This window comes from Chenopodium album, chromosome 8 (assembly GCF_948465745.1).
Source record: "Chenopodium album chromosome 8, dcCheAlbu1.1, whole genome shotgun sequence".
NCBI classification, from domain to species: domain Eukaryota; kingdom Viridiplantae; phylum Streptophyta; class Magnoliopsida; order Caryophyllales; family Amaranthaceae; genus Chenopodium; species Chenopodium album.
The window spans coordinates 54,485,007-54,503,065 of NC_137841.1; the positions used below are offsets into that span (position 1 = coordinate 54,485,007).

At 35.1% G+C, this 18,059-nt stretch overlaps 1 pseudogene across 1 annotated transcript; it reads left to right on the forward strand.

Moving 5' to 3' along the window:
- The first annotated feature begins 5,581 nt into the window (after positions 1-5,581).
- On the forward strand, positions 5,582-17,684 carry LOC145641866 (protein-tyrosine-phosphatase MKP1 pseudogene; annotated as a pseudogene). Its single transcript, XR_014115570.1, has 4 exons — positions 5,582-5,784; positions 6,019-8,652; positions 16,824-17,005; positions 17,525-17,684. The product of XR_014115570.1 is annotated as a protein-tyrosine-phosphatase MKP1 pseudogene (transcript).
- Positions 17,685-18,059: the final 375 nt, after the last annotated feature.

An 18,059-nucleotide genomic window follows, 5' to 3' on the forward strand; every position in this document is an offset into this window, starting at 1 on the left:
TAGGACCTGATTTGTTTAGTTTTAATTTTTGTTTTAGAAAACGTTTTAAGTAGGAATTTTGTACGGAATTTTGATCATCTTCTTTCTTAGACTTTCTCTCTCTACTTAGAATACTTCTCTCTCTTAACTTTTCTCTCAACTCTTGTTTTTAATTATTTCCATTAATACAGATTAGTTTGGTAACTATTTCTCTTCTCTTAATCTTAGTTGTTTATCTTACTCCTTCCATCATGATTTGTTTTATTGCTTTGATTAGTTTAACTTCTATTATGTGCGAGTAGTTTTCATTCTAGGGTTTATGGGGATCCATAAATAATATGAAGGGGTAATTTATTGTTGTTGATTATCAATGCTAGATTAATTTCCTATTGATTGATTTAATGCTCTGTGACTAGATTAGGCCTGATCCTTTATGCATGAGTGTGACAATATTGATTCGAGATTCGACAGATGAGAATTGATGTTTAGGTCTAGTTTCAATAGGCAGGTTAATTTATAAATTGTTAGGTCGAGATTCGAAAGATGAGATTTAATACTGGTAAATTAATTGTGTGATTATAATACGTAGCGAAAGCCCTTTATAATCTGATTAATTATGCATTGATGAATGATTAATATATTCAACCCTGGAATATTATTTATTGGTGAAGCTATGCCCTAGATCCTTTTATATATTGTTTTCTCCCTATTCTCAATCTTCGTAGTTTATTTTCTTATTCAAATATAAATATTGGTTACTTCATAATCTAGATTATTTTAGTTAATTAGGAATAGAAAGACTTGTTTCCCTGTGGAGATCGACCCTACTTCCCTATCTACTTTAGTTAGAGGACTTAGGTATTTACTTTTGATTAGGGGATACGACTTTACCCTGTCAAAACTCGAGCTAGAAACCCACTTCCTATCCTTGAGACTTAGTCCTTGTCATGTTAGTGCTTAATCTAAGGAGTACTTATGTTGTGACTTTGAAAGAAGACAATGTTAAGTTCCTATTCTATCTTCCATGTGTGCTCATGATTTATCCTTGTTATTGATTCCTTGGTTTTGGTTGGTGTTGAATCCCATTTCCCCTAGCGTTCCTTTATATAGTAGTTAACCAATCAAAATCCAAATTTGTGACCGAATTAGCTTACAACCGTTTCATATTCTTGGTGTTCTTTATCCATTCCCTGTGGATACGATCCTTTGCTTACCCTAGACTTGTTTTAGGTTGGTTTAGGTAGAAATATTGTTTGGTTTTAGGGTGATTGTCCAACGACCGATTATTCCTCTACCAGGCGATAAGAAGCGTGGCCCCCATAAATGACTATACGGACCTTATACAACAATTTCGGGTTCCTTGGTACGCCAGTTAGCCCCTATAAGCAATTTGACATGATTAAGTAGTCAGCTCGATTACAATCGCAGTAAGTGATCGACCTGACAAATGATCGTCTCACTTAGCTTAAAGCACCTAAGTATTGGCTCATCGCAAGCACCGAAGTAATGGTTCACAAAGAAACACATCATTCTTCAACGACAAATCTTCCAAAATTGAATTGTCATCTCAAACTGGCAATGTTTCCAAGGATGAATTGTCGCGCTTATTCTCAGTTTGGCAAATTTTTCCAAGTTCGGATTGTCATACATTCATCAAATCATTGACAATATGTACGAGATTGGATTGTCATACACCCAGTTCCCTATGGCAAAATTTTCCAAAGGATTGTCGTAGGTCTCTATTCATCTTAACATTTTGGCAAAGGTTCCCCCAACGAGGATTGTCATTCATTTCGGTAGTGGCAAATTTTCCCGAGACGGATTGTCGATCGACTCTTTTTTGCAAATGTTCCAAAACGTGGATTGTCAATTGTGGCAATATTTTCCCAAAAGGATTGTCGCATAATATTGGCAAATTTTCAAGGTGGATTGCTTTCAAGAGTTATATTCCAAGACGTGGATTGTCGATCGTAGCAAAACTCTTATGACAGATTGTTACGAAGCATTGGCAACTTTTCCCAAATTTGGATTTTGGCAAAATTTTCGAGATATGGATTGTCGCTTCATCGTGGCAACATTTCCTAGGATGGATTGTTACGAAGCATTGGCAACTTTCCTAAATTGGATTGTCGTACATCATTCAAGAGTTGTGTTGGCAACTATTCCTAAAGAAGAGAGGATTGTTGTCACCCCCAAGGCATCAATACAACAAGCAAATAGCGAAGTAAAGCACTGAGGATCAACAAGCGATGGTCTTCGATAATTTTCCTCGGAAGATTATCACTATAAAACTGAAGATAACTACAAGCAGCGGTCTTTGACGATGTCCCAAGGTAGAGAGGAAATTGTCCATAGCGGCGAGGCACTGCCACAACCCCTGAAGATGTCGAGGCACAGTCACCTTCGACAATGTCCCAAGGTAAAGAGGAGATTGTCTATAGCGACGAGGCACAGTCGTGGCGAGGCACTTGCCACAACCCTTGAAGGTGGCGAGGCACAGTCACCTTCGACGATGTTACTGTGGAGGATTGTCACAAGAAAATGAAGATAGCGAGGCACTGTTACCTTCAGATGGCATTCATAAGGCACTGTGAGGTCGTCACACCAACAATAATGCAGCAACAAATCGGTTACTCAAGAAACGTGTGCTCGACGATGTAAGATACGCGTTTCTTAACTCTTTTATCTTTTAAATAACGCTAGTTTGCAGGTATCGGCGTTACAAGAATGATTTAGGACTGCAGAACGTTATGAATCATTCTCCGTCCCTATCGCTACTTTGACTTTTGTTTTCGAAACTTGCGTTTCTCTAAACTCAGTCAAAGTGAGGGCTTTTGTAGACACCCAAATGTGTCTCCCCAAAACCAAACCCAGTGATGAATACCTTTCACGTCATTTGATTATCGAACGGAGTTAAAGTGTGAAAGGTCTAGTGATGTGGATGTTTTTATTAAAATATCTCTCTTTCTGTTTTTGAAAATATTTCTTCTTACACTCTATTTATGAAAATAGCCAGTCCAATTTAGTTTGGTCCATGATAAGGGTCCAATAATAGTGTAGTTGGATTGGGCTCGAAAAGAGCTTTCCAACGATATATTATAAGCCCAATTCCGATGAATAATGAGGAAGTTATGGATTAAATTAAATTTGGCCCAAAATGAATTTTATATGTGGCCCAATGATCTAGAGGAGGGCCTATTAATTATTATTCCTAAAGTTATTAGGATTGATTTTAATCTTTTAGAATAATCTAGAAGGTTCTTTTAAATTCTAATAGGATTAGGATTAATAATTATATTTTAAAGAGTTTTGTTTTGAATAAAATAAGTGATTTATCACAAACCTGATTTTAATTTGATAAACACGGAATTTGCTGCTTAATCATATTAAGAAGAGGATTTCGCGTACAAAGCGCGTCTTATCTTTTAATTAGCGCCAAACGACAGAGTTTGTTGCCAGACGACAGATCGTCGGGCGCTAATGTCTGATGCCAGTTTTATTCCGTATAGAATTTGAAGTATTTTCGATCGTTTTCGGACTATTTTTTCTATATATAGAGGTCGTATCTCCCCGTTTTCATCATTCACAATCATCATTTACAACCATCATCTCTCTATTCTCTCTCTAAAAGCTAGAATCTTTCTCTCTCTCTATTCTTTTTTTTAAACCTTCCTTCTCACAAAATTCCATATACATTAGTTCTAGACACACCTAGCCAAATTCGACGTTGTCTTCGCCCTAGACGTGAAAGGTTGATAATTTCTGAGAGTTTGGTCCCAAATCTTTATTTCAATTATTTAATTGTTTATTTATTATTTTCCTTGAAGTTACTAACGCGTGTATTTTGTTATTAGAAAGAGATACGAGGCATTCAAGTAAGTAATTTAATTGTTATTATTTTGATATAGAAATCATGTTTGTATTAATGTAATTTCTAGTATCATGTAAGGATTTCTTTATGATTCCTAGTATCATGTTTAGGGTAATAACTAAGATTTCTAATATCATGTATGTTTCTATGATGCTTCTTATTCTTTCTAATATCATGTTAGTCATATTAGGGATAAAACTTTGATCTTTAATGTTTAGTGACATGCTAGGTTTGTTATTAATCTTGTTAGTATCATGTCTAGGATTTTGCTATTATTCTTATGCTTTATTGTTATTATTATGATGATGATGATTATTTGTTATGTTGCTTGATATATATTATTATTGTTATTGCTTGATCACGCCTTTTATGCATGTTTAAAGCGAATTTGTACTTGTAATCACGCTTAATAAGATTATTAATAATCTTGTTTAGGCTAATATGATTATAATTCAAGTGATCGCCAATAATAGATTTGTTTGTGCATTAATGCTCAACCAACATAGATTAAACAGGTTTAGGGTTAACCTATTAATTGCATGTTAGTCAGAAAACGCACATGGATATGAGAAGAACAAAGTAGAGGCCTATTTTTAGGGCAGGTTCAATCTTTTTTAGGTTGGATTTGTACCTTCATCCCCGAATATCCAGTCCTGGTTCTAGATCACTACGGAGTTTGTACCTAAAACATGTTGGCGACTCTTTTATTCTAGCTTTCTTCCCTTTGGACGCCACCATGCTTAATTGTATGATCACATTGGGGCTCAAGTGTGGGATGTTTGGAATATTCCTTACATTACCGATAAACTAAAATCATAAAAAGTTGATATTATAAAAATATACATTGTGACGAATGTAAGAAGATCCCTCTTGACTATATTTTTCCTTACATATAAATCACAAAGCATGGTCAAAGAGAGGTGTGTGAATAGTGCTAAATTCAAAACGTGTCAACTAATAAAAAACGGAGGCAGTATTAATTTATTTTATTATTTCACATACAAAAAATTGTTTCAAATTAATTATTTATTTTACGGGATGGAGTCGTAATTATTTATACAACGTAATTACTTTTGCAGGTTGGTAAGACGGGTAGGTTCAAGTAAGGACGTATCATAGAATAAGACTATTTGTTTTTATCGTCATTTAATATACTTTTGGTTTAAGTTTTATACTAAGTTTGGGTTGTAATAAGTTATACTTGTATTAGACCACCTAGTTATGGTATAATAGTTCAATGTTTGTTTTTATCGAACTTTCCTGTGCCTCTTAGTAACACTTCTAGGGTTTGAATGATGATTTTCAATAAAAATATGATTTTAGTTATTATAAAAAGAGTTCAAATTTTGGGGGTGTTAAAATTGATGTAATTTATTCTCCCATTTCATAATTCGGTTAAATTTGACAAATAAACTTTATTTAAGAGCATATTCTGATTTATTGAGCTGAACCGAATTTAGCTAAAATAAAATGAACTGAGCTGAACTGAATTGTTTATGAGAGAAAAAATTGGAAACTGAATTGAAATTAAGCTAAATATAGAACAGACTCTAACAACGGAGGGAGCTTTACTCATCCTAATAAGATAGAAGGATAGTATGATTAATAATTTAATATCCCATAAAACTTTATTATTTCAAAAAGAAAAAACATAGGGACCCATCACAAGACTCGTTGAATTGAAAAAAAAAAGTGAGTAATAAGTATTAAGTACGAGTGTTGATTGTTGAACTATGAAGCATCACAAAACTAGCAATTAAATAAGTTTATAATAATACACAGCCTCCCCTCTTTGAAAAAGACTTGTACTCTCTTCACTTTCGTTGTTGTTCTTCTTCTTCTCTCTCTCCTCTTTCTCTCGTGAACCCAAGTATACTATCACGCACTCTGCACTATTCTTCTCCTTTTCATGGATTCTTTCGTTCTTCATCGCTGTAAGTTCTAAATCTGTTACTGTACTCGAACTCACACTCTCTTTTTTTTGATTTTTTTGGGAAACCCTAGAAATGTATTTGTTGCTATGATTTGTTGTCTTTTCTTGGTTTTCAATTCGTAGATTTTCTGGTTTAGTGCTTAATTTTTGTGGGTTTGTTTTGTTTTTTCAGTTTTGTTAGATGGGTATTTCAATTTTTGTTTTTTTGTTCACTAGAATGAGTGGGTTTTTGCAGGTTCTCAAAGGTATGTACAACTTGTTTGAGCTGATTTGGGTTTGATATTACAATTTTTAGATAATTAGTTGTCAGATTTTCAATTAGGCTTAGGAGAAGTATATAAATATTGGGAATTGTTGAATTTGGGTTAATAAATTGTGGAGGGAAGTGGGCATGGTAGGTAAAGAGGATGAAGGTAGTTCATGGGGTCAGTATCAAGTTTGCAATAATGCCCCCAAAAAATTTTGGAGGTCGGCTTCATGGTCAGCATCTAGAACCGCTGGCCATAACCCCGAAATTGATGATAATGATAATGTAGATCCAAATGGGAACTCTGGGAGTAACGGTATACAAGCACGAAGGTTCCCTGCTCCGTTAACTCCTCGTTCCCAACAAAATTGTAAAGCTAGATCGTGTTTGCCCCCACTGCAGCCACTCGCCATTGCTCGGAGGAGCTTGGATGAGTGGCCAAAGGCTGGCTCAGATGATATAGGAGAGTGGCCTGGACCACCCACTCCCAGTGGTAGGGATGTGAATAAAGGTTCAGAAAGGTTGAAGCTTGATATGTCTGCTATTCAGACGAATTCGGAGAGGAACGGGGGTTATGTTAAGAAAGACAAGATTGCATTCTTTGACAAAGAATGTTCTAAGGTGGAAGATCACATTTATCTTGGAGGCGATGCTGTTGCTAAGGATAGGAATATTTTGAAAAAGAATGAAATTACCCATGTGCTCAACTGTGTGGGTTTTGTTTGCCCCGAGTATTTTAAAGCTGACTTTGTTTACAGAACACTGTGGCTTCAGGATAGTCCTTCAGAAGATATTACTAGCATACTCTATGATGTCTTTGATTATTTTGAAGATGTCCGGGAGCAGAAAGGGAAGGTCTTCGTTCATTGTTGTCAAGGTGTATCTCGATCTACTTCACTAGTGATTGCATATCTTATGTGGAGGGAGGGGCAGAGCTTTGATGATGCATTTCAGTATGTGAAAGAAGCTAGGGGTATTGTTGATCCAAATATGGGGTTTGCTTGCCAACTGCTGCAATGCCAGAAAAGAGTCCATGCTTTTCCTCTCAGTCCAAGTTCATTATTAAGAGTATACAGGATTGCTCCCCATTCTCCATATGACCCTTTACATCTTGTTCCAAAAATGTTAAACGATCTGTCTCCTTCAGCCCTTGATTCCCGAGGTGCCTTTATTGTACAAGTGTCTTCTGCAATTTATGTTTGGCTGGGCAAGAATTGTGAAGTTATAATGGAGAGGGAGGCAAAAGGTGCCGTGACTCAAATTTTGCGGTATGAAAGGGTGCAGGTGCCTGTCCTTGTAATTAAGGAAGGTGAGGAGCCATCCTTTTTTTGGGATATCTTCTCTGATTTTGGGATGGACAAATCTGCTAGTGAAGTAAAGCATGGAGAGGCTAAAATTCAGCCTGGTGAGAGGAAAGTAGCTTCTTATGATGTGGATTTTGAGATCTTTCAAAAGGCAATTAAAGGGGGGTTTGTGCCACCCGTCACATCATCAGAGACTGAATATGAAACACATCTGCCTGCACGAGAGAATAGCTGGAGTGTGTTGAGACGCAAGTTTTCCTCAGGACATATGAAGGATTTTGTCTTAGCTCCAAAACTGGTTCTCAATAAACTTCATTCCGATTCTAAGCTCAATAGTTATGGTGAAAGCATTGTTTCCAGTAACTCACGTAAGTCTGATGCTACATTGGTGCCCTCGATGTCCTCATCTCCTTCCTCCTTGTCATCACCATCTTTATCATCTTTCTCATCATCACCTTATCTATCTCCAGAATCTATCTCCTCTGATTCAAGTAATAACTCAAAGTGTTACTCTGAGTCTCCTTTAGAGTCACCCTTATCACTATCATCAGCTATGTCAGCATTTTCTAACATGTCTCTCCTCTCTTCTAAAACTTCTACAAATGTATCTAACCATCCAGGCTATATTGAGGTTAACTTTGGTTAAAATCCTTTAAGGTCCCCTAACTTACCTTCCAGAAGGTCACCTCTGTCAATTGCAGAGCGTAGGGGTAGCTTAACCAGGTGCCTGACTTTGCCAAATGTAGTTGGTGATGGAAGGATGCAAGAATCTCCCCAAGAGTTTTTTGCCAACAAACAAGATGATAGCGTAAATGATAATACCTGCATATCATTTGAGCTGGATAAAGGAGGAATGATTGCAGCTAGCAAGAACAAGTCTTTTGAAAAAGATCTTGATTCTGATAAAGTAGCAAGCCAGAGTAGCTCACATGTAAAGGAATTTGCTTTAGTAAGTGTTTGTAATAACATTAGAGAAAACTCTACCTCATGTGCTACTGCAGAAGTTGTGGCGGTGGTTTCCACAAAGTGTGATATCAAGCTGCCTTCTTTTTACCGCTTACCAGATCTAGAGAAAGTATCAGTTTCAGAAATATGTGAACTTGATTCTAGTTCAGCGTTTATTGTCATTGCTCCGGAGAGAGTTTCATGCCCCATCAATGATTCAAATATCTATCTTTGGGTTGGCATGTCTTCCAAATTTGGTCAAAGTCAAGTTCATGCACATAGGAAAGTAGGTGGTGTAGATTTAACTGACTTGGAGTAAGCTGGTTCTGATGTTCTATCTCGCATGGGTCTTCCCGAAACCACCAACATTAAGGTATGTTTCCCGTGCGCATACTTTCTGTTCTTGGCTATGCAATTTATGGATTCCTAATCAATATAAGTATCTAATAGTTGCAAATATCACAGTAACCTAGAGTAGAGTCTACATGTAAATAGCTGATTCTCTGAAATTTAAGATTTCATCCTTTCTTCACTTGAAATCTGTTGTTTGCAGTTAGATTGAAGTTAGAAATAAATAGTAGCTTATCGGTACAGTTGATCTATAATTTTATTTTTTCTTCTATTAATTTCTGCCATAGAAAAAAAGGATTAGACCAATTCCATATCTGTACTTTTTTTTTTGAGATGTTAGCAGCGGTAGATTAGAAACTAACTGGGATGTTAGCACTCTTAGCAGTGGTGAACTAGAAGCTAACTAGCGATGCAATATAAAAGTTGGCTTATTCTTATATACAATTTAAATTTATTTTGTTGCTTTGTCCATAAAATATTAAAAGCTTACAAATTATAGGAAACTTCTATGCCTATTAAAAGTTCTAAATTTAGTCCACCTTTTTAATTAATGGTGATGCAACTTAATGTTAGTCAACCTTTTTAACAAATTGGGATCACCTTCGAGGCTTAAAAGGTACTCCACTACTGTATTGATCCGTAGGTCTATGAATATATACTCATGGGAATGATAATGTGCAAAAGCTCTATTTATCCCTGCTATATGTGAGTGCTTTCCTTTATGTATGGCATTAACAATTCCTTTTTGGTAGCATCCACTATTTTGGCCCCGATGCTTTTTTTTTTCTTTTTTCCTGCCCTTGATTACCAATGAAGGACAAGTTCCTTTTTTTTCTTTTCTTTTTTTTTTTTAACGAAGTACGAAGTATTATTTATTGTATTTCAATGATGATAAGAGCTACTGATTTGTTACTGTGAGATTCACTTAGCAATCATATTTCTTCCCTTCAATTTCACACAATGTAATAGGTCAATTGGAGCAGAGGGCAGAGGTCAATTGGTCAAAACTTACTTTTTTTTTTTTGAAGGGGGTCAAAACTTACTTAATCCTTGATAAACACACAATTTCTGTTTTAAATCATGCATATAGAGGGTTTATTTATTATGAAAGCATGCTAAAGAGTATTATAATGGTACGTATAGTTTATATAGGCCAATTCACTACTTACATTGTTTATTAAAATATGTTTAAATTCACTACTAGTAAAATTTACTCGCTACATGTAGTTAGTTATTTTCTTCGTAAGTACTAAGATAAGATGTGGGAAAGTATATCTTCAATTATAATATTAATAGGTTAAAAAAAAATAAATAAATAAATTAGAACTGCCATGGTAAAATGGATTAAATTTCTGTATGTCAATTTAAGTCTCCAATGTGCGACATCAGAGAACTGGTGCTTCTGCAACTTCATGATCATTACTATAATCAGAAGTGTCTAATACACTGTTAGGTTCTCAAACCCGTGCTTTAACTTATTCTATTTCTTAGTTCTGGGATCGTCAATAATTGACCATGAAAACATGTTTAGTTTTCTTGGTTGGCCTAGCCTTTCTGTGGAATTTACTGATGTGTCGTTTCATGTGTTTCACTTGTTATTTCCGTCTTCAAGCTTGGTAATTGCCATATGACTTGCTAGGCATTGCTATGTAATTCCCAAAAAATGTGACAGTTTCCAGACAATCCATTTAGCATAGAGTTTACAACAAATTATATACTTCCTCCATTCTTTTTGCTTGACTAATAATAGCTCCTTGGCACACAATTTGAGCAGGATATTAGAGAGATAAACATGAGTTATATAAAAATAAAGTAATACAATTAAACCCCATTTTATTTATTAGTATTATTCATTTATCTTCTCTAATCTCTTTCTCAAATTGCATCAAGCAAAAAATAATGGAGGATATGTCTCTTTATCACCAGAATGTTATTTTTCTGTAAGTATTTACCATGAGATGTCTGTAAACATGATTACAAATTTTTAGCAGTGCGTTGATTATTATATAACTTAATAGTACTTCCTTTGTTTTTTTTTCAATTGCACCATTTTCCTTTAAGGAAGTTGCATGTTAATTGCACCATTTATATAATGGGTAACTTTCATACACTTTTTGTTTGTGTTCACACACCAAATACAAATACCTATTTTACCCTTATTTACATTTGATATTTACCCTTGTTACCTCACTTTTACTCTCTCTCTCTCCTTTGTTTGTAGTCACATGGGCATTTAAATTATTTCATTCCTTTCTTAAACTTTGTGCCCAACCCAAATGGTGCAATTATGTATTTTCTAAAAAAAAAAAAAAAAACTCCGGAGTAAGTACATATTGACCCCTTTTTGCTACTCTTGTTGAGATGATTTCTCATTGTGCACCCCAATGTGGGGGAAAATCTCATGGTGTAGTGTTGGGTTCCCTTTAGCATGTGTGTGAATTTAAGATTGAATATAATGAGGTATGATGCAATTTTATGAATTGTTTACCTTGAGATTATTGAAAAACTCATTATCCTTGCTAGAGTTGTTTGATTTGGTTATCGACACATTTGATACATATTTTTGGAAAATAGACATGTCAAACTACTTTCCCCATCTTTCATGCGTTTTTTTTTTTGGTTGGGTGGGCGGAGTATAGTAATAGTACTATAACTGGCTGATGTAGAAATTGAATCCAAAGTGAAATGTTTTCTGGATATATCTGAAAATGTTGTTGTCTTTTACATGAGCAAGCAACTAACCAGTGCTATAAGCTCTAATTACTTTATCATAATCTGAAAATGTGTAGAACTGATCAGAACCAAAGACTCAAAGAAGAACATTTAAGCTTTGTTTGGTTCAATATTAGTAAAGGAAGGGAAAAGCAAGGAAAGGAAAAGAAAGGAAAGGAAAAAAACATATCATTCAATGTTTGGTTTGATAGTAGTAAAGAAAGGTAAAGTTGTGGAATCTATTATTTGGTGTAAGAGCATTGCCACTAGTGGGCATTTTTTTGGTTGCCCAATCTCTCTCTAACCACTTTCTCACTCCTCCTCCCCATGGGCATTTTCTTGGTCATTTTTATTCTACACCAATGGTCATAAATTATAATCCCCACCATTCTCTCTCCTATTTTTAACCCTATACCCTACCAATATTTATCTCTCCTACACATCATTAAATTTGTAATTTAGTATTTCTTAATTTTATTGTTAACAAAATTTTGTATTGATTAAATTATTTATGAATAGTACAATATTAATTATTTTTAATATTAATTTTTGCAAAATGTATTTTTTAATAAAATAATAATATTTATTCTTAACTAAATTTTTTTATTGATTAAATTATTTATGAGTACAATATTAATTATTTGTGTCATTATTTTATGTGAAATTTCATTTTTCATTAGTACAACATTAACGATTACAACATTGGAACATAATGATCGTACACCAATCATACAAACCAAATAAATTAACGATTACAAAACTATTTATTCATTACGACCGTATTTTTGCCAAATATGCTCAACTAAATCATCTTTCAAAGAAAAATGGTTTTGGCTATCACGCAGGGTAATTCTTCTTTGAATATACGCGTCAAAATCAACGTTTGGTGGTCGGCCAACGTCAAATTCGAAAGGCTCGTTGTTATTCACTGTGGCACTTGTACTCGGACCGGACCTTGCTCTATGAAGCTGAGGGCGATCTTCTTCGTAATACCTTCTCAAAACTTCGGCACGAGTGTAATTGTGTCGTTCATCCTCGACAATCATGTTGTGCATAATGATACAAGCTTTCATTATGTCGCTCAAAATGTCTTCGTCGAAAGCAAGTGAAGGTTGTCGTAATATGGCAAACCTAGCCTGTAGAACTCCAAACGCACGTTCAACGTCTTTCCGAGCTGCAGCTTGTTTATCTGCAAATAACTTGTCCTTTTGGAGTTGAGGATATGTGATACCTTGTATAAATGTTGCCCAGTTCGGATATATACCATCTGTTAAGTAGTATCCCATGTTGTACTCATGGCCGTTTACCATAAAACTAATTGGTGGTGCCCGACCTTTCAAAACATCGTCAAACACCGGAGAGCGGTATAGGACGTTCAGATCATTACAAGAGCCGGGTATTCCAAAAAATGCATGCCAAATCCATAAATCTTGATCCGCAACAGCTTCGAGGATAAGGGTTGCATTCTTGCTACGACCTGCGTATTGTGCTTTCCAAGCCATAGGACAGTTCTTCCACTCCCAGTGCATGCAGTCGATGCTACCGATCATGCCCGGGAATCCACGCATTTCATTTTGGTGAAGGATTCTCCTTAAATTTTCATCTGTTGGACTTCTTAAGTACTCGGCCTCAAAATGCTTGATCACCCCTTGAGTAAAATGTTGCATTGATTTTCTAGATGTTGTTTGACCCATGCGTATGTATTCATCTACGGCATCCGGAGCAACACCGTACGCTAACATTCTTATTGCAGCGGTGCATTTCTACAGAGGTGATAAGCCAAGCCTACCAGCTGCATTCCTACGCTGCTGGAAGAACGGATCGCCCTCAACCACTTTATTCATAATCCGACAGAATAAAGGTTTGTGCATTCGAAATCGACGACGAAACTGATTTTCGGAATACACAGGATTTATTGCAAAGTAATCATTGTACAATTGCAAATGCCCTTTCTCCCTTTCTCTATCTCCCCTATGCTGCGGGACTGTTTCATCTTCATTTACAATTTCGGTCTCGGATGGAGGTGGTTGAGGAAGCATTATGTTAGGTAAGTGATTTGTGACAAATTCGTCAACTAGATTATCAAATTCCGCATATTGATCTGAATCAGAAGAATTTGAGCTTGAGGTTGAGCTTATGGAAAACATTTTTTGTGTTTGGTTTTTGAATGTTTTGGTGTTGTGGATCAATTTATGGATTTCACACCTTTAAATAGGAAATGTTATCAGTGCATGTCCTTCAACTGAGTGTGAACTGACTACTCAATGGTTGTATAAAACAAAAACTGCAATTGGACTTGACTACTCAATGGTTGTATAAAACAAAAACTACAATTGGACTTGACTACTCAATGGTTGTATAAAACAAAAACTACAATTGGACTTCACTCATAAATGAACAAAATATATGAAAATGTAATATAATTTGATAAATTTTTGGAACATAATTAATAATAAAAATTAATTCATTGCAACATAAAATAAAGGGAATACTTGAAATCATAATGCATAATAAACTACTCTACTTTCCACCATACACTTCTTGAATTAGTTCCTCCTTCCACGCTTCTTCAGTTGGTGTAAGTGGCGTCGTTTTGGACATAATTGCTTGCAACATATCAAATTTCATCTTCTTCTCTTGTAATTCGACCTGTTTGTTTTTCCTCTTTTCCTTTTTCCCTTTCAAGCTCCAACCTTTGCTGCCGTAAATTTGCCTCAAAGCTTCTTACTTCAGTACAAGCCTGTATCTGTTCACCAATACTTAAAATTGCACTATCATGAGCAATAGCTTTTCCCTTACGCTTAGCCTTTGCTTTTTTTACCCCGTCGGGTCTGGGTATACCTCCTGATGAAAACCCACCAACGGGAATATCTCCTTCAGCTTCACTGTCAGTTCTCGATCTCTTTCCACTTCCACTGCTATCCTCGGTGTCCCCTTCCAGACGCAGTTGACAATCCTGTCGTTCCTTTAGTGACAATGCCCATCTGAGTTTCGGCCTCCACTTTGGGTCATTCTTTATCATTTCCCAAGCGTGGGGAAAAACAAAATTGTGTGGTGGTTTGGCTGATATATGGAACAACTTCGAGGCCTTTTGAATTCGATCAACTTCGTTGAATCCACTTCCAGTTAACGGACCCGCTTCATCATAACAACTTGTCCATAACAGTACATCTGCCGCCATCCTTCTCCAACGGTTCTCCAAACTCTTCGCATTTCTGGGTGGTAGTATTTCTGGCTTCTTAGCTTGAACCATGTCGTACGCCGCAGATATTTGTCGCCAAAGTTCAGCTGCTTTCATGCCCGTACCCACTATCGCATTTCCACTGTATTTTAAATATAGCCCAATAAGAGCTTCATCTTCTGCGACTGACCAAATACGACTAGCTTTAGCGAGTTGTTGGTTGGAACCCACCCGCATTCTTTGAGTCGACGGAGGGTATTGAGGTGTCTCAGGCACATTTTCTTCTTGGCTATCATCGTACTGAGAGTTACTTCCTTGGTAGACAGGAGGTGATTGTTCATAATCAGTGTTTTCAGTTGGAATTTGTGGAGGTATTTCAAGTTGTGGAGGTATTTGTTGTTGTGGAGGATTTTGCAGAGAGGTGTTGCTCAATCTTTGTAGGAAAAGTTGGAATTGAGGTTGATTCATGAAATTCTCATCAAAATCATTACAATTTTGAGAAAGTATTGAGTAAAAGGGGTTATTGGGATCCATATTATTTTTTTTTTTTTTGGATTAATTTCAAAAACTAACACAATAATAACAATAATAATAATAACTATTATAAAAATAATAATAATAATAATAATAATAATAATAATAATAGTAATAACAACAATAATAACGAACAAGAATAATAATATTAATAAGCTAAAATAATAACAATAATAATTATACTTCCAATAATAATAATAATAATAATATTTATTGTAATAATAATAATAATATTTATTTTAATAATAATAATAATAATAATAATAATAATACTAATATTAAAAGGATGACTAATTATGAGGGAGAAATTAAGAGAAAATGTAAATACAATAAATTTATGTGAATTTTGAAAATATGAAAATATAGGCAAAATGGGTCTCTATTTGTAGAGAATTTTTTTTTCTAGCCGTTGGTATATTTTTTTTTTTTTTTTTTTTTTATTTTATAAGCACAAAATACCCGTTACAAAATTATTACCGTTGCAATTATCAGAAATTACGTGATTGGTCCAAATAACCTGACAGGACGCGTGGCAGCGCCTGATTGGGCGTGCTGACGCGCCTGTCAGGGCTGCCTTTATAATTTTTTTTTGCTTTTCGAACCCTCAAAACACAGCGTTTTGAGGTGAAGCAAAGCGTAAGCTTCCTCAAAACGCTGCGTTTTGAGGTGTGCTTAGCAAAAAAAAATTATTGTTGCAGCTTGCACGTGGGGCCCACTTCTTCTTGGTCAGTTTTTTAATTTTGCCCAAACTTTGATAAAAAACTGATTTGCCCATGGGCATTTCTCATTTTGACCATTGATGGGGAGTTATTTTTTTTTATTAAAACCCAAAAAACACCCATGGGCATTTTTCTCCCCATTGGTGAGAGTGCTCTAATGGTGAAGGAAGGAAAAATGAATTTTTAGCTTGATATATTTAATTTCTTTCTTTCCTACCAATTCCTCTCATTTTGGGAGAATTGGAAAGGGAAGATTTTGTTAAGGGAGTTTTGCTTCCATTTCCCTTCATTTGCTATCATATCCCATTAAATTTTTAGAACCAAACAAAGGATTCTATATTTGTCCTTATTTATCTTTTCCTCCCGGTTCCTCCCAACCAAAAATTGCCTTAGGCAACCAGTTTTTTATATTAAAATTTATGTCATTTATAACTTGTAATAATTTGTACATTGAATTTATTTATTTATTTCCTAAAGTTCGAATCCATGGGAATGCTAGAGCATGATTTTGATGTGGGTTTCACATGTGTCTCGACCTTTCTTGAGCCAGATTTTTCTGTTGAGGGAGGTCCCTTTTGCTTCTGTTTTGACAACCTTAGAACACTTACTTATATGAGGTGATGATGTTGCTTTATTGGTGCCATATTTGTTTTTTCCAGGCTACTCCTTTTGAAAGTGAATACAGAAAAAGTCAAGTTAAAGTTAATAATTTAGAGCTGATAAAACGAGAATGCATCTCTAACACACAAAGGCCCGAATAAGGTGGCATAAAAAGTTATATTGAAACCCCTGCAAGAGCTCACCAATGGAAATGGTCTTCCGCTGTCACTTATCATTCTTGTACCCACTTCTAATTAGTTTGCACAAACATACAAAGATTATAAGGTAGATTGAATTAAGGGGAAATAGTTCATTGTGAATAAACTATATATTGTAAAATTGCCACACCCAAATGAATCAAAGAGGAAACTGTAAATATGACAGGATAGATTAATTGCTTTATTTTTACTTGTGTGACATTGATTTTAATTATTTTAATCTATGAAGTTGACATGTTTCAGATTATCAGAGAAGGAGAAGAACCAGCAGGATTCCTTGAAAGTTTGAGTACATTGTAGCAGACTAGCAGTACACTAACTAGGGAAGATTCTTCTTGTCCGTTGTACGGAGTAACTTCGTTAAACAGATTATAATTGAAGAAAGAACTATTGAATCACAAAGCTTTTGAGGTAATGAAAATTCAGCCTGTATTTTATTTTTGAAATCCTATTTTTTTTTTTTACTTGAACATTACTTTTGATGGTTGTGAATGAGAGGCCTTTGTGTGAGATAGGGGTCTATTATTTTCCTGTGTTTGTCTTTCATTAGTTTTGAAATATGTAGTTATGTGTGACACATAACAGACTTGCTTCTCCTTGTGCAATGTATTTGTTAGTTGTCAGGTGGCTCTGAATCAAAGAAATGTAGAAAATGAATGAATACCGTCATTTAGAAAAGTACCAGTACTGCCTTTTGGGTGCACTTTGTGAGTCCCTCCTTGAGCCAAGTGTGGATGAACCAAACTTGGCCAAGAAAGAATCATCTTGTTGGTGTTCTATACACACTTGAAATGGAAGATCCTGTTTATTGTTGGTTCGACATAGACGTGGTTGTTGTTAACTTTGATGGCTTGTGCTATATGCTGTGTTTTAACTGCCTATCGTTAATTGGATACATTTCTGACAGCGTTGGTTTCCTTTGAATCACAGCCTGCAGTGACCAGTGTGGGTGCATGTACAGACTACAGTCATTTGACGACATTCAAAACTGCCATTAAGAATTTCTTCAGATACCTATATAATAGAACGACCTTGTGTATTCAGAATTACTTAGTAAGGTGCTAAATGCAAAAAGTTATTTATGCCAAAACGTTTCCATCATTTTTTGTCATTGCATTACTAGCTCTTTGGTCTTTCATTATGTCTGGCACACATCAGCAAATTTATAAAATGACGATTGGGTGTTAAAGTTTAAATGTGTAGGAAATCCAATGTTATTACTAGAATTGCAGTCAATAACTATATACTAAAAGACACACCAGCAATAACATGTGTCATTTCTTAGGTGTGTCCTTAGTTTTTTTTTTAATTAAAAATTCTATTATAAACACAGATCTTATACAAAAATAATTCCCTAAACTTAAAATAAATAAAGTTTTGACATATTTTAACACAAATATTTATATAACTATAAATAAAAAAATTTCTTAACATAAGTTTGATAATTTTTTACATCATTTTACGC